This window comes from Adiantum capillus-veneris, chromosome 1 (assembly GCF_014529385.1).
Source record: "Adiantum capillus-veneris isolate H3 chromosome 1, ASM1452938v2, whole genome shotgun sequence".
NCBI lineage: Eukaryota > Viridiplantae > Streptophyta > Polypodiopsida > Polypodiales > Pteridaceae > Adiantum > Adiantum capillus-veneris.
In genome coordinates, this window is record NC_140931.1 from 33,750,617 (window position 1) to 33,778,287 (window position 27,671).

The window sequence follows — 27,671 nt, forward strand, 5'->3', positions numbered from 1 at the left end:
GATCAATTTAACATGAAAAAATCATTTGGGATAATTAAATATTAGTTTTTATGACGTTACCTCTCTCTTGAAATCATAGTCGTCCTCGACTATGAGGTAGAGAAGATAAAGCCTAGTCATTAGTCCGTTCGCTAGCGGGTAGAGGATCCCTATTTTACCCTATGACACCATTCCAGAATGGATGACTAGTCCATTTGGTACTTGAGATACTTAGCTACCCCAAGCATGTCTGCACATTAGTCCGTATCAATCTTCCATAGTAGAGTGACAAGATTTTCTTGGTGTTTGGGAGACGTTGTTTCCACAAACATGATCCTAATCATGCATACTTATTAAAATTTGTGCACAATAAAAAAAAAGAGAGTCTTATAAGACAAAAACTTTGTTCATTTATACATATTTACATTTTCTTACTCTAGGGAATCATTGTAAGCATTGACAAGGTTTAGGTTATCAAGTTTAATTGTATGCCTTGCTTGTCATAACATACAGCCAGAAGGTCCCATTCGTGCTAGAACCTTCAATTGGCTCTTTCTGTATTTTATCCTCAATCTACACACCATAAGTCAGCGCTTTTGGTACACTCGCATGGTGTTCTTGCAACATCTCTTCCATGATTTTCTTCATACCACCTCTTCCATGTTTGGTCTTTAAAGGCAACCCTGTTTCCCACAAGTGTATCAGGGCATCCTTCCAAAAAACTAGATCTTTACGCTTGGCTTCAGCAAAGTCCTCACACTTATTTCTAACATGGTCAAGAATGTTACACCACATATAGTATTTTGACTCCCTGTTCCTCTTTGTGGGCCGCTTTGTCTCGATCGGGAAGTTGAACCTTTCTCTTCAAGCTTCGCAGCTTTCAAATTAATATTCAATTCGTGGATCCCCTTCACAAGCTCATCCATGAACAACTCCTCTAGCTTCAAAATCTTCTCCTTTATCGGCGCAAGAACCTCTTCTTACTTTTTTCCCATATCTGCATTCATTCCAACTAACTTATCCAATCTTTTTTGTCATTTTACCACCATATTGACTGTTTCAATCACTTCTTTCCAATCTAATTTCAGCCCCAACTCCCATGTGGGATCCTCGAGGAGATCCACTAAGATTTTTTGCAATTTCAAATCTGTAGCCTGCATAAAGAGTTCCCCTTTCTCCATATTAAGAGCAGCCCGTTCGGTTGCAGATAATTGCGAAAATCCTTTTTCAAATTCTCTTAACAATTCAAGAGCATATAGCCCCTTATTATGTTGTTGCACCCACTTAAAAAAAATCCTCTTTGTATCACGCTCCTTATCCTCGAGAAAATATTCACCCGTGAGAGCTTGTTTGAACTCCGCCCACGTAGCACCATGTGCAATTCTCAGTTCTTCAATCTGTGCGCGTAAGTCAGGCACGACAACGAGTATAAAATTCACCACTGCATCATGCTCATGTGCTCCCTTGTCTTCCATAACATGTTCATAAACTTTGCAAAATTTAGAAATGTCATGATCATGACCTTCAAAACGCCCCAATTTATATATCACTGCTTGTCTGGCTTCACGAATCGAAGCTTCCATTTCTCTTTCCAAACTTTGAGTCATCATCTGTTGATGGTGCAAATGCTATTGATGCATATTGTAGCATTAACTATTGCATACCATTATCTTGGCCTTCCAGCATCACTACTTTCGTCTACCCGAGCAGGTTTCACGTCAGGTTCACCAAATTTGTTGGAGTGTGCGTCTCTCCAAGGTCGACCAAGAAAGCGTCGAGCTTCTAGGTGTAGACATATATAGAAGCAGTCAAGATGCAAACCGAGTCAAACCAGTGTGGTTGAGGCCAATTTAGTGTTAATAAGATGATAAAGAGATGCTTAGAGAGAATTTCACGAGAATATCACTGATTGAAACATGATTAATGGTTAAAAATCCAACTTGGAACAAATATTAACACATAATTGAAGTTGGAAATTAGAAGATGTTTCCATTAAATGGATATCTGGTACCCTTGACACAAATTGGTTGTATATGCCAACGTCAGTATGCCTGTTGATTTGAAATCCCTTCCTTAGATAACCCAAACCGGATGGAAATAAACCATAATCTTCCACATAAAGTTTCATCTCCTAAGCCCTCCTCGTACACTTCTCCTTCTTTGACTCCCCTATGTCCTCTGAACCCCCCCCCCCCTCGAAACTGTTCAAAAAATACCCTTTAGGGCGCGCCTGACCCCCTATTTTTTAGCCTCCCCCACCATCTTTATTTAGCTTTTGCATGGCGGGTGTAGTGCCCACTTTTCCCTATTTGTTCCCCCCTAGATGCTATCTTAGCTTACCTTAAGCTCCACGGCTCAATACTTGAATACTGGTACTGGTCTCAGTGGTACTAGTCTCACTGGTATTGGTGCAACTGTACTGCTATACTGGTACTGGCGCAGCTATATTGATTTACTAGTATTGGCACAGCTGGTACTGGTCTCATTGGTACTACTCGAGAACAAAGCTCATCGGCTCGGTCGCGCCCACTAGTCTCACTAGTGCCCGTGAACAAATTCCGTCAGCTCGGTCGCGCCCACTAGTCTCACTGGTGCCCGGGAAGAAAGCCCGTCCGCTCAGCTGCGCCCACCACTGGTCTTACTGGTGCCCGGGAACAAAGCCCATTGGCTCGGCCACGCCCATTGGTCTCACTGGTTCCCAAGAACAAATCCCATCGGCTCAGCTGCCCCCACTCGTCTCACTTGTATTGGTGCAGCTATAGTGGTGCACTGGCTGACATAACAACTGCTAACATTGTCCATAAGTTTGGCAAAACCTCAAATATGTATGCAAATTTGCATCTTTCACCCCGTGCCCGCAAAGCGGCATGACAACACTCCACAAAGTGAGCATTTTAGGCCCATGCATTCACTTCATTTATGTCCCCTCACCTACAGTTTCCCAATCCGGTACGGATCTGCAATTGACTTTATCAAGTCTGCACCCCCTCTAAATATTTATCATTTGTAACCAAATCTTCATGCATGTCTACTTGAGTATGGTTGCACTCATTCACCGGCACAATTTCTTCTTGAGCTCGTTGTTTTGATCCCCTGATTTCTTTTCCTCTTGTACTCCATGCATAGGTTCTTTGCAAAATTCATCCTATGTATCTTGAGGCTGTAGAGCCTCACCCTCAAAGACTTCTACTTCATGTAAGGCATCTGCTAAACCCAGCTTTTTATACACAGCTTCAACTATATCTCCATCATTAGCCTGTAAAACTTGGTAGAATCTTGTACAATACACTCATCAATCATAGTTTTCTAATTTTGGTCGTACTTGTCCTTGAATATCTACATAGTTTGGTAGACTTGGATAATGATTTGGATAGCTTGCAAAATGCTCATAACTTACTTGTACAACAACTTCTTCAAGTATTCGCAGTCGTCATTGCAAGATCTTGTAACCTCTTGAATTTGTTCCTTCAAATCTGAACTCACTAACTACTCAAAGGATCTGATCATTAACTCTTCTGGTATCCCTCTTAACTTGGTTTCCAATTCATAACACTCTAGATAGCCTTCTAGATCATATCCATCAAAGACTCTCCTTTTATCATATATCGTATCTAAAGATGCATCCAAAGCTTCATCCATTTGATTCTTCTTCTTCATGGTCTCCATTTCAAGCAGAGATCCTTGAACAAATTTTGATCAAAATAATATTTCTATCGAAATACTATTTTGATCAAAATACTATTCGATCGAAATAAAGCTCTAAAATAATACCGTGAAAATGGACTACTTTTCTCATTCTATTGATCTCTCTTCCCTTATCTCATCTAAAGGTGAGCTTTACAACATAAAAATATATATATATATAAAAGTTAGTTTAAATTTAGTCATATATGTTTTTTAGTAAAAATTTAGAGCTTTGGATAAAAAATTTTAAAGGCTTTGGAGTTTTGAGTTATCCGCCTTGTGTGAAGTGTATCTTACATTGGGAGGTAAATTAAGTAAGATAGTTAATGATTACTTGCCTTGTGTAGAGGAAAATCACACTTAGAAGTGATTTAAAATAGTTAAAGTTAGCAATTATTTGCTTTGTGTTGAACTATGTTCACACTTAGAAGTAACTTTAGTTAGATAGTTTAAGTTAAGAGTTACTTGTTCTGTGTTGAACTATGTTCATACCTGGAACTAACCTAGGTTAGATTTATTTAATGATTGTTTGTCATGTGTAGAGTAATACTCACACTACAGACAATTTAGGTAGATTAAATAATAATCTCTCTCTTTGTGTAGAGGTATTCTCACACCTAGAAGAGATTTAGAGATGTAGTAAATTTTGATTGCTTGCCATGTGTAGAGTTACACTCACACTTGGAGGTAATTTAGATAGGTTTTTTAAATATATCTTGCTTTGTATAGAGTTTACTCACAAGTTATTGAGATAGATTAAGAGATTTATTTATCATGATTCAGGTATAAAGTGAAAGCTCACACTTGAAAAAAAAAAATTGGTATTTATAATTTAAAGAGGTTGAAAACCTTGAAGAATAAAGTAATGTAAATGGTATTAGAGTTCAATTTTAAATGTGTATTTAGTAATTAGTTTTGTTTGAGTTTGTAGATCTTAAGAAGATGGTGAAAGGATACAAATGGAGCTACATAGATGAATTGGTCAGTGGAAAGACTGCATCAAAGTTGAGATGCAAGACCTGCGGCCATAATTTTAGCAAAAATTCTCACAGAATAAAAGAACATGTGTTTAAAATTCCTGAAAACGTTTTAGCTTGCAAATATCCCCCAAGAGGTCTTAAAGAAAAATTTCTCGAGTGGGCGCTAAGGGCAAAGAGAGCACATCTTGAGGGCAAAAAAAAGGGAGGTCCCAAAATGATTGCTCCATCTATGGCTAGGGACATCAAGATGACACCCGAGAATGATCAAAACCCTTACTCGACCCCTGCTTCAGGTCAAGGAGGGTGTCATTCATCCTTTGCTGGGGATTGTAGCTCTAATCCTACCGGAAGCTCTGCTAACATAAGCCGAAGTGAAGCATGGACTGGAGGAGAACATGCACCAAGTGATCCTACTTTGCAATAGGCATTTGGGAAACAATGGCTGCTTGAACTCCATCTTAAGTGGACGCGAGCATTTGTTGCATGTGGAATCCTTTTAATGTCATTCGAAATCCTATCTTCAAAGATGCTTTAATGAGCACAATGAAGAAGGGTTTTGTGGTTCCTGATTATAATAAGATGTGTACAAAATATTTAGATAAAGTGAAAACTACATCATAGAATATTTTAAAGCGCACAACTCTTGATTATGTGTTGGCGTATGGATGCACAATTGCTCTAGATGGTTGGAAAAATTGTCAGAAGAAACCATTGATTAATGTGATGTTGATTTGTCCAAGAGGCTCCATCTTTCTTGAAGCGATCGATACATCCTTGAAAGAGAAAAATAGTGGATATCTTGCTGGTGTATATGAGCGTTCGATCAGAAGAGCAAGGGGCCTAAAAATGAGACTGCCATTGTCACAGATAATGCATCTAACTACAAAGCAACTGGAAAAGCAATTGAAGCAAAGTATCCAAAGATTACATGGGTTCCATGTGCTCCTCACACTTTGGATTTTCTCTTAAAGGAATTTGGGAAAGTTCCTTCTATTAAGCAAACTCTTCTAGATGCAAACCACTTGGTGAAGTTTACAAGAGAGCATTTATTTTCTTACTCTTTGTTTAGAACAAAGTCCCCAACCAAAAATTTACAGATTTTTTGTGTGACCTATTTTGCGACAGCATATTACATTCTCTCTACACTGTAGTAGGTAAAAGCAGCCCTTGTTGAAACAGTGGCAGATAAAAGATGGGACATTTGGCTTGATAAATATCGCAAGTAGGAACATGCTGCTTCCGGATGCTAGCAACTTGTAAACTCTCTTGTTTTTTGGAGAATCGTAGACAAAAATGTTACTATCACATAACTCTTCACTCATCTGATACGATTAGTGGACAAAGAAGCCTCTATCTTTGGATGGGTTTACTGGTACATGCATGAATCCACTATGGGAACAGTTGCATACTCCTGTACATGGAGCAGGTTTTGTCTTGGATCCCAAGTTCCAGATGCATGAGCAATCTTCAAACAATGAAATGATCAGTGATTTCAAGAAAATGTGTGCTCAACTATTAGGCAATGTGGATGGACAGGTGGCATACACATAGAAGATGGCATATACTAGCAGAGAAGGAATTTTTGGGGATCCTTGGCATATAGATGCTATCAAGACGATGAGCACACCAATTTGATGGAAAGAGTGCGGTGGAGAAAAAGTGGAACTTCAACATGTGGCTGTGAGATTATTGTCTATTGCCGCCTCAAGTGGTAGTTGTGAAAGACATTGGTCTTTGCTTGCTTTTGTGCATACTAAAAAAAGAAATCGATTAAGTCTTAAACAAGCTGGGGACTTAGTGTATGTTTTTTGTAACATGTGACTTATGCATGTGGCCAACAAAGTTAGCCACACCTGACATACAAGAAAGCTTCGAGCGGTTTCAAACACACGAAACAATTAATAATGAGCTCAACTTTGATGATGAAATGGAATGGAGCCCAGAAGATATTGATCCGGAATGTTCAGATGTCAAAGAAATTGATGACATGGTTCCTGTGATTGAGGGGACGGATGAGCTATAAAGTTTGTACTACATTCTCAATTAATTTTGCAATGCAAAAGTTATGTGGAGTTTAGCTTTACAATCCCTACCTCGTCTCTCTCTCACTCACTCTCTTCCTCTCTCATTGCCTCTCTTTCTCTCCATCTGCTCTCTATCATTGTTCAAAAAGAGGGAAGAAGAGAGAACATAACTTACACAATTGCAACAACATCCGTCACATCCATTTGTTCCAACAAATAGAGATTTACATAACAAAAATATGTTTGGTTACAAATCTTGAGATTTAAGATACAAAAAGAGCTTCAGTATTATTTGGGAGATTTAATTTAAATCATGGGCTTGTTATCCAAAGAGATAGATACACAAAATTTTGAATTTTCAACTAAATCACTTGGACCCGCATTGCCTATCTATTCTTTGTTAATAGGTCCATACCTTGCCTCCTCGTACCATGCCAAATTTCTTTCTAGATTTACTATACGAGCCCGTAGCATGGATGGGTCTCTCCTTGACTTGCCAAATCCACACCTTGGGTTGCAAGATGCTCAATGACTACAGTTTCTTTGGTCAAATATGTGTAACCTCTCTTGCGAGGAGGATCTTCTTGATTGGCTTCTCGTGCATGAATCTTCTCGACTGGGCATCCTTTGCCAACGCCTCTTGTAGCAGGACAATTGTTCCAACCAACTTTTAGCCACAATACATAATAACAATAGCATTGTTGCACAAAGTAAATTGCCACTTGATTATTATTTGGTGTCAATCTATACACTTGAATAAATCTTGAAAGGATATTTCTTGCGAGGACGATGTGTTGAAAATCTGAAACCTTCAAGGGAGCGGAATCCCTAGGAGTTCCACTGACTCAAATTAATGTATTGCACACAAAGTGATTCGGGCATAGCTATCTGCATTGCCTATAATTCAATGGCTCCCCTTGAAGTTTAGATTCATCTTCTTGGGACATAGACAAAGCACTGAGATCTCCTTGAGCCACCAGAATCTCTTCCTCTTTGTAAATTTGTTGAGCCAATGTATGATTAAGCAAAGAATCATTAGGCTGCGGTGCATTCTGGTCGGGAGCAATATCTTCCATACCTAAAATGCAAAATAATAAACTTTAATGAGAGAGGTCTTTGCACTTAGAAAAGAGAAATGATTTAGAGGATTTTAGTGATCCAACTTGAAATACTTTAAAACCAGAACTTTAAAGACGTAACTGAAAATACGATTAAAGATGTAGTTTGAAATATCACCACACATTGCACACCATTAATGAAAAAAAAGTTTGTTACTATTCTAATCATCAATAGGCCTCAAGATAGATTTGGTTACAATATGATAGCCAACATTATGGGCTCCATTCAAACAAAGGCTTGAATCCCATATTTTAGGTCTATCTAAGGGTTTGGAGAATTTTCCACTGGCAAGATGTTTGTTTACATTTTGTAAAAATTGGCGCTTGAGAGCCTTGGATGGCTCTGGAATACATGCAACCAAGCATCGAAGAATATATGAGAGACTATATATATCAGATGCTTTGCTAAAAGGAGGAGGATTGGTGCTGATATTTTCAAGAGTAGTCCATGGATAATCTTGCTCAAATTCAGCTCTAGTTTGAGGGGTGAGATTTTCTAGCTTGGGAAATGTTGCCAAAGTGTTTACTGGTGTACTTTGTCCCCAGTTTGCAATGCCGGAAAACACTCCTCACTCACCAAAATTTAGTAGAATATTTTTTAGTGTGTAAATCATTGTGAATGAAGTCATGAATATGCACGAATTTCATCGTCTACTGCAGATCGGAAAAATGTTGTCTGTGAGCTGCTATACAGTTCCAGATGTGTGTTGAAACTCGTTGATTGCAGGCTTGCTTCCACCATGATGACATGCCTAAATCCAATGCTCAAGGTGACCTCCATTCCAAAGCTTGAAGATCAACATAGCTTTTTTGCTATAACGAACAAGAGCACGGGGCAATAGCATGCCACAATGCTGAACATTTGTAGCCATTGCCTCCTCTAGCACACTTTGTAATATTGGCTTTCTTCCTACCTAGTCCTTGTAGATCTTTGCCGCATAGACAAGATCTTTGAAGAGAGGATGGGCCATTGAAACTTGTTTCACATTTGCAAAACGTCCCTCACCTAATTGAGGTGCTTGCAAAAGAAAGATAGAATGCTCCCCAAGTAAGTGTAGGATAGGAGGACATGTAGCATCATCCAGGTGTACAACTAAGGGCTCAGTACCTAAAGGAGGAGGTACATCCTCTTCTATCCTAGGATGTTTTGAAGAGCCTTTGATCTTATCCTTGCTCTTCAATCCTGAATGTAGCTATGCCACAAGCTGCATTCGCTCTTTGATTCTAGGTTTGGTTTTGATTTTTGGATGAACCATACTCTCAAAGCTTCTTGTGACCTGGCCTAATTATTGCTTTATTGTGTTATGCATCACTCCATTAGTGCACAAAGCTGGGTCAAATGAATCAAGAAATGCACTACACAGCTTCAACCAACACTGTTCCGCAAGTTCAATCACAAAATCATCAAACTTCGCCTGCAGTGGATCAAATGCCTATTGCAAATGATCGTATGAAGCTCCATATAGAGACAAAACTAGAGCATCACAAATGATTTTGCAATGCTGACGCGTTAACTTTGTCTCTACCATGACTGAAGCCTGAAAATACATGAAACAAATATAAGTAAGATAAATCTAGAATAGATATAAAATTGAGATATATGATTATAAATAGTTCTAAATAAAAACATTTTATGGACAATAGTAACAACCAGTAACAAACAATCTTAAAACATATATAAGTTTTCCCTGCAGTACGACGTAGTGGTCAGCAACAACCAAAGACAAAAAAATGAATAATAACAATCTCCTTGCAGTGCGACATGGAAGTCAACAGATGTCAGGGACGAAGGATTAATACTATCTAACCTCTCTCTACAATGCGACACGGTGGTCAACAACAACTAGAGATGAAAAATTTATTAAATCCAATTAACTTGTAGTGCCATGTGATGGTCAAATCATTCAAGATTAAAGGATGTAAAATATATGTTCCCTCCCTATAGTGCGACACGGTGCTCAGTAACAACCAGAGATGAAGAATCCATCTCCCTGCAATGCAACGCGATGGTTAGCAACAACCAAGAACGATGGATTTAAAAACCCTAAACCCCTCCCTGCAGTTCCACACAGTGGTCAGCAACAACTAGAGACAAGGAATCTATAAAATCCAATCTTCTTGCGATGCGACACGATGGTCAAATAGCTAACTCCATCCTGTAGTGCGACTCGTGGTCAGCAACAACTAGGGATGGAAATTCTAATTGTACAACCTAAGCTACTCCCTGCAGTGCGACATGGCAGTCAGCAGCAGTCAAGGATGAAGCGTCTAAAGTCTAACCCCCCTTGCAGTGTGTCACGAGGATCAACACAGTCAAGGACGGGTGTCTAAACCTGCAGACTAACAATGAGGTGTGATCAACGCTCCACAACAACAGCGTTAGCAAAAAACAAGATGTAAACTAGCACTGAGGTGCGATCAAAGCTCCACAACAGCAGCGTTAGCAAATAAAATTCACCAAAAAAACATAAAAGATTAGAAGAAAAATTACCTGCTCGGCTCGACTCGACTCGAATCTTCTTTGCTCTATCACTGCTCTCTCTCTCTCTCTCTCTCTAGCGTGACAGTTTGAACGAATTGTCACGGTGCCATAGTATTTCGATCAAAATAAGGTTTATTAAAAAATATGCATATAATACGGGTATACAACGTATATAACCAAAATATACGTACATTTTTTTATATACGGACGTATAAATGCAACTTAGAGCCCAATTTCTGGACTAGCACCAAATACGCCGGCAATGGTGCCAAAAGTGGGCGCCTTGGCACTCTGGTCAACTTTCCCTTCTGGCTCGACCTGGTCCGAGCAACCATGTGGCCCGTGTGAGCTCATCCCTGTTTCCTTGATGCCTCTACACTGCTCTCCATGCTCCCCCTCCTATTTTTTCTTTACTTTCCCACTAAACAAATACCTCTTAAGGGTTTTGGGTGGCCATTGCCTCATTTGCCTTGGGCGGCCGGATATCGGCTTGATTGGGCGGCCTTGCTTTTGGGCTACCTTTGGCCCTTGTAGTGGCACCACATTCGATTACATGTTGACCAAGGCAATCATAGGCACTCCGTGTAGGTCACCAAATTTTGTATACATATTGGCCAAGGCCTCATCAAGGCTTTCATTAGCCCTTAACTGATAATATCATCATGAATTTTGTTCCCCCTATCAGTGTCTCCTGCCGTCGAGATGCAAATACAGATGATTGGATTTGGAGAAAGGAATTCCCTTTGCATATGGTTAATTTCCCTAGAGCTTCCTTGCCGCAACCAGGCTGGGTATATCTTGCAATCATTTTTCTGCATAAGATGACATTTTAAACAAACCTCACCGTCGTTAGTCATTGTCGCCGCATTCAAGCATTAATTTCTTACAGCTCCGTACTCCGAATGTAAATTTGTAAATTTCTTTAGCCTGCACTCATCACATAGTCTCCATACAAACCCTTTCTAGATTTTATAATTTCCATATGGCACACTGATCGAGGCGATCGGCCTGGCACGGAACTAGCCCCCGAGGAAACTTAAGTTGGTAATAACTTGGCGACCAGATCTTTGATTTGCTGATCTAAAATGATTGATGCACTCCACAAAGTGAGCACTTCAGGCCCATGCATTCACTTCATTTATGTCCTCTTAGTTGCAGTTGCCCAATCGGTACGGATCTGCAATTGACTCAAATTTCAAATTGCCATATCTTTTTTATCGTAGCTCCAATCGACGCGAGCACTTAAAGCCAGGTAGGTAGAGCACTTAAAGCATAGTAGTTCTAGATCATAAATTCCCATATGTGCTCACTTTAAGTATACTCATTTTTAGGATCATCGAGGCATGTTTTGGCTCTTTAAAGCCGCATGTGGCATACATTACTCATAAAAGTAGCTTGTTACCAAGCCCTGAACTATAAGATCCCCACCCTGCCGACACCAAAAAGTGGGATGAGATCCTTGATAGGTCTCTATTCCTATTAAAAATCAAATTCTTTAACAAGAAGAATCCAAGGAATATACCTTTACCAATGACAATGGCTTGGGTTTATAGCCCTAGAAGGAGACCTGGTCCTTTCTCGCAGTGGAAACGAGACGACTTTTTTGAAATTTCTAAAATCATTTTGGCCCTATAACTTCCATTAATTGGACTAAGGTTTTCTTAACCAACGCTTTTCCCCCCTAACATATGTGAGGGCACAATCGCTGGTGGACTCCTCTTCCAAGTGGAGAAGTTTTCAAGACATTTTTAGTGCGCGGGAATGGATAGTTACCTGACTAATCAGGTCCACCAGTCCATGATTGACAACCTTAGTCAATCTCCACTTACCGCCCTACACTCACACATGATACTTTGTTATTTAATTACTACCACAATTAAAATAATGATTCCTTTTATCCTTCATAACATAATTTCATTGAAACATCCCTTGAAAGTAGTATTGAAAACAATCTTTTAGCAAACAAATACCTTTAGACTTAAGATAAGGTACTGTCAATCTGAAGTAACTTTCACTAGTACTGACTTGTCTTAAGATCACCTATACAGGGGTGAAAAAATGGCACCCATTCCTTATTTATAAAAACCAGGGTGGAGAAGTCATCACCCAAAATCCGGCGCCCATATGCCAACCGGTTGCCCATACAATCGGGCGGTTCCTCTAGGATAAAAATGATATCCTAAGTAGTATCCATAAACATAGACGAGCATGAGGTAAAGAGTCCACGTGCACGGAGGTAACCGACTCATCCATGGCTGACTCACCATCATTACTCATCATCTAGAGTAAAATATTCCCAAGGAATCAGGGGTGTCTTGAGACAAGCTGTCTTAAGAATGATCAAACATTCTTTCCTAGGTCAATCAGTCTTAGCCCAAATAGTTCTTTCTTGTAAGGTTTCAATTTCTGAAACCTTAGAAATTGTACAAAGACTGTTCAAATTAACTTGGCTATTGAGAAAACACTATAGAATGATCCAACTATGGCTTATATTGGTATTTTTTGAACCATAACCAGAGCTTTACTATGGTTATAATTTTTCAGAATCAAATTTTGATAAAATTTGGAAAAGTTACGTGCTCTAAAAGGTTACACTAGGAATTCAATTAGTTAAGTAAAATTGGATGGTTTCAGTAATTATCATTGCTAAAGACTTTTTTTTATCCCAACATTCTAGAAATTGCAGATATTTACAATTTTAATCATTAAAAATTAAGGAAATTAGCAGAAATTGAGTCTGGAAGCTGGGGGGACTGTGTGGAGCTATGTGGAACCTGCCTGAGACAAAATTAGCAGCAGATGGTGCTAGTTGAAAGCTGGGGGCTTGCTTGAGATGCCAGAACTTGCCAGAAACAACCCAGTGGCCCTGAAAAGCTATAAAAAGTCCCCCTTTCTTCACAAAAAATTAAACTCGGAGCCTTGGTAAATTCTCTCTCATCTAGAGGGACCCCTACGCAAAAGTCACTAGAGATAAAAGCTCTAGTTGGTTAATCAACAGTTATTAGCACTAATTTTTCTATTTAGTAAAACTATGTTAACCTATTTATATTTTTCTTAATTGATTAAAGATTAGACCTATGTATACTCTAAAATTCTCTCCTAATTCAAAATTCTCTACTGATTATTGAGATTAAGCTTAGGAACACTAAGCTAATTAATTATTATATTATATTAGGGCTGAAATTACTCATTTTAACCATAAATTAATGATAATTATACTAATTAATTTTAAATTAATATGAGATAATTATCGGAGCTGTGTTAGACTATCATTATGCTAAGAAAATTATCTTTTAATTTTTTGAGTAATGTTTATAATTATTTAAGTAGAATTATACTATTTTTAGGAGAAACGTAGAGGAAAAATAATCAAATTAATCCAAAAAGCTTTGAGATAATTATTAGAGGTAAAACACATCTTAATAAACCCGTGATAATTATCTTAACCTCAAAAACTAATCCAAAATGCTTTGAGATAATTATTAGAGAAAAAATATATCTTAATAAACCTGTGATAATTATCTCAACCTCAGATAATTAGTTTAACTAATTATCTCAGCAGAATTACACTATTTTTAAGAAAAAATAAAATGGGGAAAATAGCAAACTAATCCAAAATGCTTTGAGATAATTATCAGAGGAAAAACACATCTTATGAAATTCTTGATAATTATCTTAACCTCAGATAATTAGTCTAACTAAATATCTCAATAGAAAAATACTGTTTTTAAGGAAAAGTAAAAGGGAGAAATAACAAACTAATCCAAAAACCTTTGAAAAAAATATCAGAGGTAAAATACATCTTGAGAAAACTGTGATAAATATCTTAACCTCAGATGATTAGTTTAGGTACTCATTTTCACTAAAAGTAACCAATTTTGTGTATAAACTGGGAAAAGAAAATTAGTAAATGAATTTATATAATTACCCAATAATTACCATAGGTTGGGAATCACTCTTTAAGGTTGGGAAAATTATGTTAGCCTAAATAATTAGTATAATAAATTAATATCGGCTAATATTACCTAAATCAGACCATAAATATAGAAGGAAAAAGATATATATCAATTTTATGAGTTAGTCAGAAAATTCTTAGAGATGTAAACATATCAAATTCCATCTAGGGTAAATAATCCACTAGCAGATAGGTAACTCATAATTTACTGAGGCCAAAAATAGTATATTCTTGGAATATAAACTAAGGAGAAATCCAGTAAAATAGCTCCAATAATTATACGATAATTATGGGAGAATACTAATAATACAAGGAAGTTACACGAGAAATATCTCATCCAATAACTAACAAGGATACTTATTTATTCCAAAATTCCTTATTTTTGGATAAAAAGGAAGAAAATAAATTATGCATTTAATTCTCTAATCTATTAAGTCCTTTTATAAAGGCTGCCAATATGGCTCCAAAGAGAACCAGAGGAAATCCTCTTTCCGATGAAGAGGATACCATCAACAAAAGAAATAAAGCCACACATGACCATGTGGCTGGGCCTAGTCATAGGCCTACGGAGGAAAGTCTGTAGTCACGAGTGCAGCAACACATGGCTGACCAGTCACACGTGGATTTCCATTTTGTTCACTTAAGTCTTTAATTAGATTAAAGTTCATTTCTAAATTAACATTGCATACTTAAGGGTTAAGAAGGATTAATTGGCCGTAAATGGAAGATAACTTCCAAGAAACCAACGAGCAATGGTTGTAAGTAGGAAAGAAATGATTGGGCTATGACTGATTGACCTAGGAAATAGATGTTTGATCATCCTTAAGACAACTTGTCTCAAGACACCTCTGATTCCTTGGAATATTTTACTCCAGGTAATGAGTAATGATGATGATTTCGCCATGGATAAGTCGGTTACCCCCATGAACGATGAGTTTCTACCCCGTGTCATGTCTTGATGCTTCTACATAAGTTAGGATACCGTTTTTATCCTAGGGGAGCCGCTCGGTTGTATGGGCAACTGGTTTGGTGTATAGGCACCCGGAACCTTGGGTGGGAGTTTATCCACTCCGGATTGTGAATAAGGGATGGGTATTGTTTTTTCACCCTTAGGTGGTCTTGAGACAAGAAGAGTACTGGTCATGGTTATTATGGACAATATTTTGATTGAGAGTACCCTTTCTTAAGTTTAAAGATGCCTGTTTGCTAAAATAATGTTTTCAATACTGTTTTCAAGGGCTGTTTTAATGAAATTTAGTTATAAAAGTTAAAAGAAATCATTATTTTAATTGTGACAAGAATATGGTAGTAATTAAATAACAAATCAACATGTGTGAGTGCGGGGTGGTAAGTGGGGATTGACTAAGGTTGTCAATCATGGACGGGTGGACCTAATTAGTCAGGTAACTATCCATCCCCGCGCACTAAAAACGTTTGAAAAACATCTTCACTTGGAAGAGGAGTCCACCAGCGGCTGTGCCCTCACATATGTTAGGGGGAAAAAAGTGTTGGTTGAAGATACCTTAGCCCAATTTGTGAAAGTTATAGACTTTTAATACGTTGTCCCGTTTTCGCTGTGAGACAGGACTAGGTCTTCTTCTAAGGCTATAGACCCAAGCCATTGTCAACGGTAAAGGTCTATTCCTTGGATTTGTCTTGTTTAGAGACTCTGATTTAATTAGACCTAGAGACCTATCAAGGGTCTCATCCCGATCTTGGTTTTGGCGGGTTGGGGATCTCACAGGAGATGTAAAACTCTGGTGGAAACAATACTGTAGAGATAATCCTTCCATTAGTCCATCCTAGGAAATAATGAAACGGGCAGTGAAAGAAAGATATCTTCCTCCGACTCATCAATCTATCAAAATGAATGGATTTTTCGCCCTCAGACCGTTAGGGATTACTTTGGAAGAATACTACACCAAATATGTGTCTTTACGGCGTTATGCACCACCAATGACAATGGAACAATAGATTGCTCGTTTCTGCCAGGGTCTAAACAAAACCCTACAAAATGTCCCTCCTTGAAGCTATTGAATTAAAATAATAGCTTCGTCAGCTTATTGAACAAGGATTCATAAGACTAAGCATTTCACCTTGGGGAGCGCATGTTCTATTCCAAAAGAAGAAGGATGGATCTTTACGTCTCTGCATCGATTATAGGGGACTTAACCAGGTATCAATAAAGAACAAGTATCCTATTCCTTGCATCGATGAGTTACTTGATAGATTACATGGATCCAAGGTATTCACAAAAAGTGATCTAAGATTAGGTTACCATCAAATCCGGATTAAGGAGGCAGATATTTAAAAAACTGCATTCAACACCCGGTATAGGCATTATGAGTTCATTGTGATGCCTTTTGGTCTTATGAATGCTCCGGCTACTTTAAACCGTCTCATGCAAGATAAATTAAGAGAATATCTAGATGATTTTGTGTTGGTATTTTTCGATGATATCTTGGTATATTCCAAAGATGAAAAAGAGCATGAAGGCCATGTACGTAAAGTACTTCATCTTCTACGCCAACATCAGTTGTATGCAAAGATGAGTAAATGTGTGTTCTTCACACCCAAAGTTAGTTATCTTGGATTTGAAATAAACCCTGAAGGAATCTCTGTAGACCCCGCAAAGATTAAGGACATAATATATTGGCCACAACCCAAGATAGTCAGTGAGATTCGAGTATTCTTGGGCATTACAGGATGGTATACAATCTTTAATTCACAAGCTGAATTACCCAACTCATGATCTAGAACTCCTAGCCGTCATTCATGCTCTTAAACTCTGGAGGCACTATCTTCTAGGAGGAAAGTTTCAATTAATCACTGATCATCAGAGTCTAAAATGGATTTTTTCACAAGCAACACTCAACATGAGGCAGAGAAGATGGATAGAACTCTTACAGCAATATGATTTTGAAATAAAACATAAACCAGGAAAAGAGAATGTGGTTGTTGATGCCCTTAGCCGTAAGGTTTTCCTTGGGTCTATTTCTACAGTCGACAATCCAATCCTAAACAAGGTTAAGGAAGCCTCCCTGGAAGATGAGGATTATCTAAAACTCCTACAGGTTATCAATCAACAGGACCTAAAAGAGAAAGAGAAAGACAGAATCAAGGATTATTCACTTGAGGATGGGCTTCTCTATTATAAGTATCGGATTTACATTCCTAAGAATCCAACATTAAAGGAGTTAATCCTTTATGAAGGACACAGCGCTCCAGTTGCCAGCCATCATGGCTATGCAAAGACCCTTAATGCCATAAGGAAATCTATTTTTGTCCAGGAATGAAAGGGGATATACTTCACTACATCAAACATTGTCTTTCGTGTCAAAGGATTAAGGCTGAACGAGTAATGATGCCAGGAAAATTTCAACCTCTGGACATTCCTCAAATGAAGTGGGAACTCATTAGCATGGACTTTGTAACAGGCCTTCCTACTGTTCAAGGGGGTTATGACTCCATTATGGTGGTAGTGGATATGCTGACTAAAGTATCTCATTTGATGCCTATGAAAAAAACTTACACTGCATCAGACATAAGCCGTTTATTTATCAAAGAGATCTTTAGATTACATGGACTTCCTAAGAGAATAGTCAGTGACAGAGATGCAAAATTTACTTCAAAATTTTGGAAAGCTTTATTTGAATCCTTAGGTACCCAGGTATGTTTCAGTACAGCCTATCACCCTCAGACGGACGGCCAGACAGAAAGAGTGAATCAAGTTATTGAAGACATCCTTAGAGCGTAGTGTAGTAGAGAACCCCGGAAATGGATACAATTTCTTCCTCTTGTGGAATTCGCCCATAATTCCTCATTCCATATAAGCATTGGGATATCACCATTTAATGCTCTTTATGGGCATGAATGTATATCACCCCTAAACTTTTCTGACCCTACTACAAGAGTAGAAGCTTCAAAACAAATGTTGGAGGAGATGGACACCCAAACCAAAGCCATACGATATGACATTCAGGCAGCTACGGACCGCCAAAACATTATGCTGATAAAAAACGGTCTGATTGGTTTTTCAAACAAGGGGATAAAGTATTCCTTGTGGTACGGCCAAAGAGAAGCAATTTATCCTTGGGAAAATACAAAAAACTAAGCCCCAGATATTGTGGACCTTATGAAGTGATTAAAGTAATCACTGATCAAGTTTACAAATGAAAACTACCTGAACACCTCACGGTCCATAATGTATTTCGTATCAATTTTCTAAAACCCTACATCCCAAATCCCAATCACACTCTAGACGAAAAATAGATTGTATGCAGAAGCAAGGAATTCTTGAACTCCAACCAGATTGTATTCTTGACACTAGGGAAAGAAGTCTGCAAAACAAAGTAATCAGGGAACATTTAGTAAAATGGAAGGACTACCCCACTGAAGATGCCACATGGGAGGACAAGGTATCACTCCTGAAAGATTTCCCCAAATTCGGTTGAGTTGGACATCTCAAGTCCTTAAGTTGGGGTGATTGTAAGGTTTCCAGATTCTGAAACCTTAGAAATTGTACAAAGATTGTTCAAATTAACTTGGCTATTGAGAAAACAATGTAGAATGATCCAAATATGGCTTATATTGGTATTTTTGGAACCGTAACCAAAGCTTTACTATTGTTAGAATTTTTCAAAATCAAATTTCGATAAAATCTGGAAAAGTTACGGGCTCTGAAAGGTTACACTAGGAATTTAATTAGTTAAGTAAAATTGGAGGGTTTCAGTATTATTTTTTTTCTTGAGAAAAAGATCCTTCTATTAGTTACTGAAACTGCCCATAGGGCTACAACCACCTCTTCAAGAGAGGGCTACAACAACCATGGTGGGAGACTCTCCCAATGAAAAAACAAGCATATGTACAATGGGGCTAAATCAAGAAATGGGGGGAGGGAAAAGCCACACAGGTGGTCGATAATGCCATCGGAGTACACCTTGGACCATGGTGTAGAAAGGTCCAGGATGCCAGAGTCGAAGGAAGCCTCTCTGCGCTCCTGCATGCGATCGGAGCTGCCCTGTAGTCCCTCGAGATGTCCTCTGAGAGTATGGATCAACTCAAGAAAAAAATCACGAACAATCTTTGCTCGTGGCACGGGACAAGCCTCAAAGATTCGGAAGCAACAAGCCCGCCAGATGAACCAGAGTGTCAGGCCACTGATGAGCTTCCAACACTCCTCTCTCTCACTGCACCACTCTTGTGGAGTAAGATCTGTAGTAGCAAGCTGGAGTGTAGGTCGCCCCTCCTACATCACTATCATCCTGCTGGTGGAAGATAGCTCAAACTGAAGTGTCGGGCCTGAGAGGGTGGACCAAGCCGCTGCTCCCCAAGTGTACTATTGAGCCATAGAGAGAGCAGGCATCAGCCGAAGAACTCGTAGCCACACTTGCTGGGCCGAGGGACAGTCCCAAAGACAGTGACACTTACTCTCCACTAGGTGGTCACAAGATGCACATGCGACCGAGAGACCACTATGCACTAGCCAGCTCCCAACTGATGTAGCTTTGTGTGCGACCAGCCACTGAAACAAGGTGACCCGCCTTGGCTATCTGGAGTGCCACAACCTCTTTCAAAATGTTGCCAAGAACTCAGCTGTGAGACCCTCCGCTTGCCAATGAGGTACTGTAGCGGGGCGGGCCTCTCTCTGTGCTGCTAGTATATGACGTCCCAATCGAACAGTTTTACTGAAAGAACGGGACTCCTGGGTGGTCTGCAGAAGAGAAGTGATCCCTCCATAGCCACTCACCAGGATCCCACTGTACTCGTGCCAGTGGACAACACTCCCAAGCCCACAGCCTCCAATGTCCAGTCTCAAGAGCTGCTGGGTTAGGGTCTATGACACGAGTCCTCCCACAGATGCCCACTACTCGGATCCTCTGAAAAAAACACTCTGCTACCTGCAGGGCCTCTACTGCAACTCGATGAAGGCATCCCCCACCTTGAAGCTCAAAGAAAAGGGCTAGGACAGTCTCTGAGCAGGCTCTGACTGAGATGAGAACCTCCAATGGTGTGAAGGCTCCCATCCACCGGGGTGCTACTGGCTCAAGAGGCATGATCCACTTAGTTGGAACTGACTCTGAGATATCTTGGCACATGCTCTGCACCCCTGTCATGCCCTGTGGTGGCTGGAGACCCTGCACCTCCTCTGACAAACCCGTGAACTCTAGCCAGTCACCTAAAGAGTATGCTGGACCAGCTGCCATGGGACCCCAGAAAACATGAGGCCGACTACCAACCAAGTGTCCTCTATGAGTGCTAACCATGGGGTTCCATATGAGGGGCTATCGTAGGTGCTCCTCCATGCACGTAGGTTGTTGTCTCTGCTCCAGGCCATGCCGCAAAGTGCTCCCAAGATCGAAGCAAACTCACAGTGAAGCGGTCCTCCAGTCTCCTGCTCAAACCAACTCTGCGCATCTCTATAAATATCCATCTGGTCGAAGGTTGCCAAGGGCCTCCTGCCTGAGGCACCCTAGCACAAAGCCGTTGTAGCAAGAACTCCTTCCAGGGCTCCTCACCTGGAAGAAGTCCTTTGACGATGAACTTCCCAAGAAGGGCTCTTCTCTGCTATGCTGGATCAATGATCCCAAGACCTCCATGTGAACAAGGAAGAGTGATGACCTACCAAGCCACCTTGGCTCGGGCTATCTAAGTGTCACGTCCTGACCAAAGGAAGTTCCTAATCATCCTCTCTACCTGGCTAATACAAGAACTTGAGAAGATCCAGCAGGAAGTGATGTACCACATAGTCGCCAACAACACCTAGTTGGCAACTACTACTCTATCATCCAAAGAAAGTCGTGTTGAGCTCGAGTGTAACAACTTTCTCCTGATAGATAGGAGAAGGGGAGCAATCTACTACTCGGGAGACAAGTCCAAACCAACATGACAGCCCAAGTACCGAACTGCAGTCCCTGGGAGAATCCACCTGAAACTCTCTCCTGGCATCCAATCTGGCACAGGAGCACTGCCAACCGAGAAAGCCAATGTCTTTCTCCAGTTGATCAGTGCGCCCAATGCACAACAGAAGGTATCTAGAGCCTGCTCACACCTGTGAAGGTTGGCCTCCTGGCCATCTAACTACAAGGCTGAGTCATCGGCAAACTCAGCGTCCAGTAGCTCATCTCCCCGAATAGGGAGTGATAAGCCCCGTAGACCAACCTGCTATGACACCAAAACCCTGCTCATCGGCTCTGCATAGAACATACAGAGGAATGGGGCAAGATGATAGCCCTGTCTGAATGAGCGTCTAAGCATGAAGTGATCACCTCTACCTCTTGCCAAGAGTACCTGGCTATGAGCCTGTCTGTACAAAGCTGACACCCCTCTGATCCAAGTATCTGAGAAGCCCCTCCTGTGTAGAGTGCCCTCTAGAAAGTCCCAGTCAACTTTTTCGTATGCCTTCTCAAAATTGAGAAGAAGAATCACGAGGTCCTCACCACAAAGCCGTGCCAGGGCAGAAGCCTCCCAAGTAAAGATGTTGTCAAGGATACTGCGTTCCTTGACAAAACCTATCTGAGTCCCATGTATAAGCCTCTCTAGAAGTGGCTGAATCCTCAAACTTAGAGCCTTGGCAAGAATTTTGTAGGCTAGAGTTGAGAATGGTGATGGGGTGCCACTGTCGAATCTCATCCAAGGAGCCACCCTCCTTGGGAATGAGGTAGATCAGGCCCTCGCTCATGCTCTTAGGCATCCTGTGTGCAAAATGTAATGAAAATCACTACAGAGATCTGGGCCAAGAAGGTCCCAATACTCCAAGAAAAAATTGGGAGTCAATCCATCTTCACCTGGACAGCTACCACGGGGGAGGGCCCTAAGAGCCGTGTGCAGCTCCTCAAGCTGAAGTGGCAGCTCAAGCCTTTGACGCATCTCATCAGTCACAAGACAAGGCATATGTGCCCAAACCTGCTCCCTGCACGCATCCTGAAACTCTGACTGGGACTCTGTAGACAGTAACTCACGATAAAATTCAGTAGCAACTGCACGCATATCCTTGGGCTCAAAAGCAGCTGACCCGTCGGGCCTCCTCAACTGATTGACCTTGGGATGCGAGTGCCGAGGTCCCACTGCCTCAAAGAAAGCACTAGTCACTATGTTGCCCACCTGGGTCCACTGAGATGCCTATCGGTGGAAAGCAAACTCATGTCGCCTCTCCTCTATGCTAGCAAGCTCCTGTCGAGCCTATTGTAATTGCTCCTCCAACCAAGGACTGTCTTCATGCTGCTCCTGCATCCTCTGTAACGAATCAATGCCCCGTCTGAGACACTGCTCCGCCTCTCTCACTGTAGCCCGGCGAGCCAGAGACTCCTAGATTAAAAAACGGCTAATCTAAGCTAGGCCTGAGGCCACTCTGTCAGCAGGAGAGTCCTGACTGTCCAAGCCCTCTGTACAAAGAGCCTCTACCCTCTCTCTGAGTGTTGAGTCCAGCAAGACTCTCTCTAGGATGCAAAGCATCGTGCTCCCACTCCTCTGCCTGTCTGCTACTATGAGGATCATTGGTGCATGGTCCGAGAAGGAGGTCCCTGCCAGGATGCCCACTGTCCCTCCCAAATCACTGGAGTGGTCACTAGTGTAGAAGCGATCTATCCGCGATAGATTCACTCCTCCCACTATGCGGTCCGGTCGAGAGAAGGCAAGGCTGTCTGGGGGCCTCGCAAAACCAAAGTGCTGCCCAACATCTGAGACCCTCAAAGTCATACAAAACCTCTCCCAAGCTGCCAACTCAACTCCATGCATAGTAGCATGGCTACCACCAATCCTATCAGAAGGGTCCTCCAACATGTTGAAGTCCCCGCCTATGCACCTATGTTTTGCCTGCGGCAGCGACTCAACTATCTGTGACCAAAACTCTGCACGAGCACTCGCCACATTGAGCGCATAGATGTTCAGGAAACCCACTAGGCCACCCTGAACCTGCATAGTAATCCACTGAGCCCTGCCTAGCAAAATAATCCCTCTACCCACAATGGCCTGCTGCAAAGAGTCTGCAATAGTCATACATACCGCACCCTGTATGCCTCCAGGTCTAAAAGCAGCTGACCAAAAAGTATCATAACGTCCACCCAAGAGCTGACCACAACGTCTAATGCGGCTCTCACACAGATGGTGCTCCTGAAGCATAATGAGATCAATCTCTCCTCCCACAAGGCAACTCTGAAACTCCTGATGCAGTCGGCCCCGTTGACGCTAAAACTGGGGCCCACCTAGTCACTGCACATTCCATGAGACGATCCTCATGGGGAGAGAGAGAGAACAGATGTTGCCGCAGCAGCTAGACGGGCTATCTTCAAGGCTGGCTTGGATGGGGAGTAATCCGCATCCAAGCGTCCTCTAGATAGGCGTGACTGTAACGAGTGCTTGGTCCAAGCCCAATCAGAGAGATCCGTATGTAAAGGAGCCTCCTCTGTCCAGGAGTCCTCATGAATGTATACATAGCATGGAAAGCACTGTGTATCAGCAAAGAAGTAAACCACAATGTGTCTAGATCCTGCTGAGTCAGGGGGTGTCACCGCAAACTTGGCCAATGGGCACAAAATCTGGAGCATCTCTGTAACTCCTAGTTCTCCCATGTGATGAGAGAACTCTAGCACCTGTGTGTGTAACCATCCCAACACAGACTTGAGAGTCCACTCTATTTGGTCTCTGCCACTGCAGAGGGGGAAGGAGAAGCCAACTGCTGAGTCCAAGGCCTCTGTCCCCCTAGCGGCAAGGAACAAAACATGGACCCTGAAGCAGACTGCCTCATGGTCTGCTGAGGGGTTACCGAGAAAACAAGTGAAGTCGTAGTCGAAGAAGTCCCATCGGTGCCGGATGTCAATGTTCGTCAGATCACGAGGGATAGTTGCAAGGGAAGATTTTTGTACTTGCAGAGGGGGCCGCAAGAAAGGTTGTCTCTCTCTCGCTAGGTGACTTGTGGCAAAGGCGCTGCCAAGAGATCTCCTAGCCGTAGGATAAGGCCCTGCCCCCTGGGCCGATTGTGGAATTGAAGCAGGAGGGGGGAGAGAAGGAGTTGGGGGGAGCGGTGGACAAGAGGGGCAGGAAGGGGTGACAGAGGTAGAGGGGCGGGGGGAAGAGGCGGCGGGGAGGATGAGAAACAGGGAGGGAACTCTGGGGGAGGAGGGGGTGTCGAGGGTGAAGCTGGGGTGGGGGCTAGAGCAGGGACCTCATCTTGCTCAAGAGGACCAAAACGGTTTCCCTGTGGGACTCACTGTTGCTGAGTAGGCGCCGAGGACTACTCTGAGTGCCAGGCTGACGCTGTGGCCCCTTTCTTCATCTACCACAGGCATGTTGCCATCCCTCCTCCACTGGAGCCCCAGGCTCAGAGGGTGGCTCTGCCTGTGTGCACTGTGTCTCTGGCTGTGTCTGCTGGCCAGCCCTTGCAGGCTGGGGCTGAGGCTGTGGTGTAGGTCGAGGCCTCCTCCGTGGACAGGCCTTCGCTAGATGGCCCATCTGTCGACAAATGAAGCACTGGTTTGGGAGGCTTGGATACTCCACACTCTGTCTAAACCAACCCCCACTCACCCGAGGCAAAAGAGTAACCTTCGGGAGCGTGTGAGTGTCTCTGACCAAAACGCGAACTGAGGGAATGCCAGCCGCCTTGGCAGCTACTAAGGCTGTCGTACGAGGTGTCTCCAGGACAGCAGTCCCAATGGCTGAGCCGATCCTGGATAGAAGTGGTAAGTACTCCCTCCGCAAACCCAAAAAGCAGACAGAGATGGGGATGTCTACCTCCTCTACTATAACATCCGAAGCAGGGTCGAAACCATGTCTCCACTGTCAAAAGTGGGCACGTGCTGCTCAGATGGTCAGTGGACTCATGGCGATGACCTTGGACGCCATCTCGGAGGTCTCAAACTCGAACTCATAGTAACCTCGTCCGAGTATCTGTACATCCAAGATCTTGCCCACCTCTACGAGAAGGTGGGCCTAGAGAAGGTCACGCACCTCTCCTCTGCTAGGTCAGGTGCCAAGAATCTTGCAGATGACAAAAGTGGCATGCAGTCGCTCTACCTCTACGGCTAGGCTCGCTTAGTCTGTCGGAAAAAGAGCAAGTCGAATGGTGGGCTCAGCGGGGTCGGGCGAGGGGGCTTCGGACGAGTCCCTCTGTGGCAAAGCTGGAGCCTCCATCTGTGTCTACTGTTGTGGCGAAAGAATGGGCGGCGGGGAGAATCTACAAATGAGTGCGCCGAGCACTGCCCAAAAAATTCAGTGCGGTACGAGCCAAATTGCAGGAAGCTTCGGGGAAAAGGGAGAGCAGGCGGTGGGTGGGGGGGGGGGGGCGCGATAGGAGACAGTGGACATGCAGCGCGAACGGGAGGGCAGAGTGGGCGGGTAGCGAGCGGCGAGCAGCGGGCACACGAACAGGGATAGCAGGGTGGCAGAGTGGGCGAACAGGGGCAGCACGCGGGCGAGCAGGGGCATCGGGGGCTGGCGGGGGCACGAGGTACGCTGGGGCAAGGGGGGGGAGTGGTTAGCGATGGCGCAGCAAGGGGGACTAACAGCAATAGCGAGCGAGCCTTCAAGAGCATGGAATGACATTCCAAGGATTTTTCAAAATCCTTTTTGGATGGTTTCAATAATTATCATTGCTAAAGACTTTTTTTTATCCTAAGGTTCTAGAAATTGCAGATATTTTCAATTTTAATCATTAAAAATCAAAGAAATTAGCAAAATTTGAATCTGGAAGCCGTGGGGCTGTGTGGAGTTGTGTGGAACCTACCCGGGACAAAATTAGCAGTAGGTGGGGCTAGCTGAAAGCTGGGGGCTTGCTTGAGGTGCCAGAACCTGTCAGAAACAGCCCAGGGACCCTGAAAAGCTATAAAAAGACCCCCTTCCTTCACAAAAAATTTAGACTCAGAGTTTTGGTAAATTCTCTCTCATCTAGAGGGACCTCTACACAGAAATCACTAGAGAGCAAAGCTCTAGTTGGTTAATCAACGGTAGTTAGCACTAACTTTTTTTAATTAGTAAAACTATGTTAACCTATTTACATTTTTCTTAATTGATTGAAGATTAAACCTATGTATACTCTAAAATTCTCTCCTAATTCAAAATTCTCTGCTGATTATTGAGATTAAGCTTAGGAACAATAAGCTAATTAATTATTATATTATATTAGGGCTAAAATTACTCATTTTAACCATAAATTAATGATAATTATACTAATTAAATTTAAATTAAAATGAGATATTTATCAGACCTGTGTTAGACTATCATTATGCTAGAAAATTATCTTTTAATTTTCTAAGTAATTTTTATAAATATTTAAGCAAGATTACACTATTTTTACGAGAAAAATAAAGGGGGAAATGATCAAATTAATCCAAAAAGCTTTGACATAATTATCAAAGATAAAACACATCTTGATAAACCCATGATAATTATCTTAACCTTAGCTAATTAGTTTAACTAATTATCTCAGCAAAATTACAATATTTTTAAGGGAAAATAAAAGGGGGAAAATAACAAACTAATCCAAAATGCTTTGAGATAATTATCAAAAGAAAAACACATCTTAATAAGCCCATGATAATTATCTTAACCTCATTATTAGTTCAATTAATTATCTCAACAGAATTACACTATTTTTAAGGGAGAAAATAGCAAACTAATCTAGAATGCTTTGAGATAATTATAAGAGAAAAAACACATCTTAATAAAGTCGTGATAATTACCTTAAGCTCAGATAATTAGTTTAACTAGTTATCTCAGCAGGATTACACTGTTTTTAAAGAAAAATAAAAGAGAGAAAATATCAAACTAATCCAAAATACTTTGAGATAATTATCAAAGAAAATAAAATCTTAATAAACCCGTGATAATTATCTTAAGCTCAGATAATAAGTTTAACTAATTATCTCAGTAAAATTACACTATTTTTAAGGGAAAATAAAATAGAGAAAATAGCAAACTAATCCAAAATGCTTTGAAATAATTATCAGATGAAAAATACATCTTAATAAATCCATGATAATTATTGTAACCTCAAATAATTAGTTTAACTAATTATCTCAAAAGAATTACACTATTTTTAAGGAGAAATAAAAGGGGGAAAATAGAAAATAATCCAAAATTCTTTGAAATAATTATCAGAGGAAAACCACATCTTAATAAACCCATGATAATTATCGCAACCTCAGATAATTAGTTTAAATAATTCTCTCAGCAAAATTACACTATTTTTAAGGGAAAATAAAAGGGAGAAAATAGCAAAATAATCCAAAAACCTTTGAGATAATTATCAAAGCAAAAACATATCTTATGAAACTCGTGATAATTATCTTAACCTCAGATAATTAGTCTACTAATTATCTCAATAGAAAAATGTTGTTTTTAAGAGAAAATAAAAGGGGGGAAATAGGAAATTAATCCAAAAACCTTTGAGAAAATTATCAGAGATCAAATACTCTTGAGGAAACCGTGATAAATATCTTAACCTCAGATAATTAA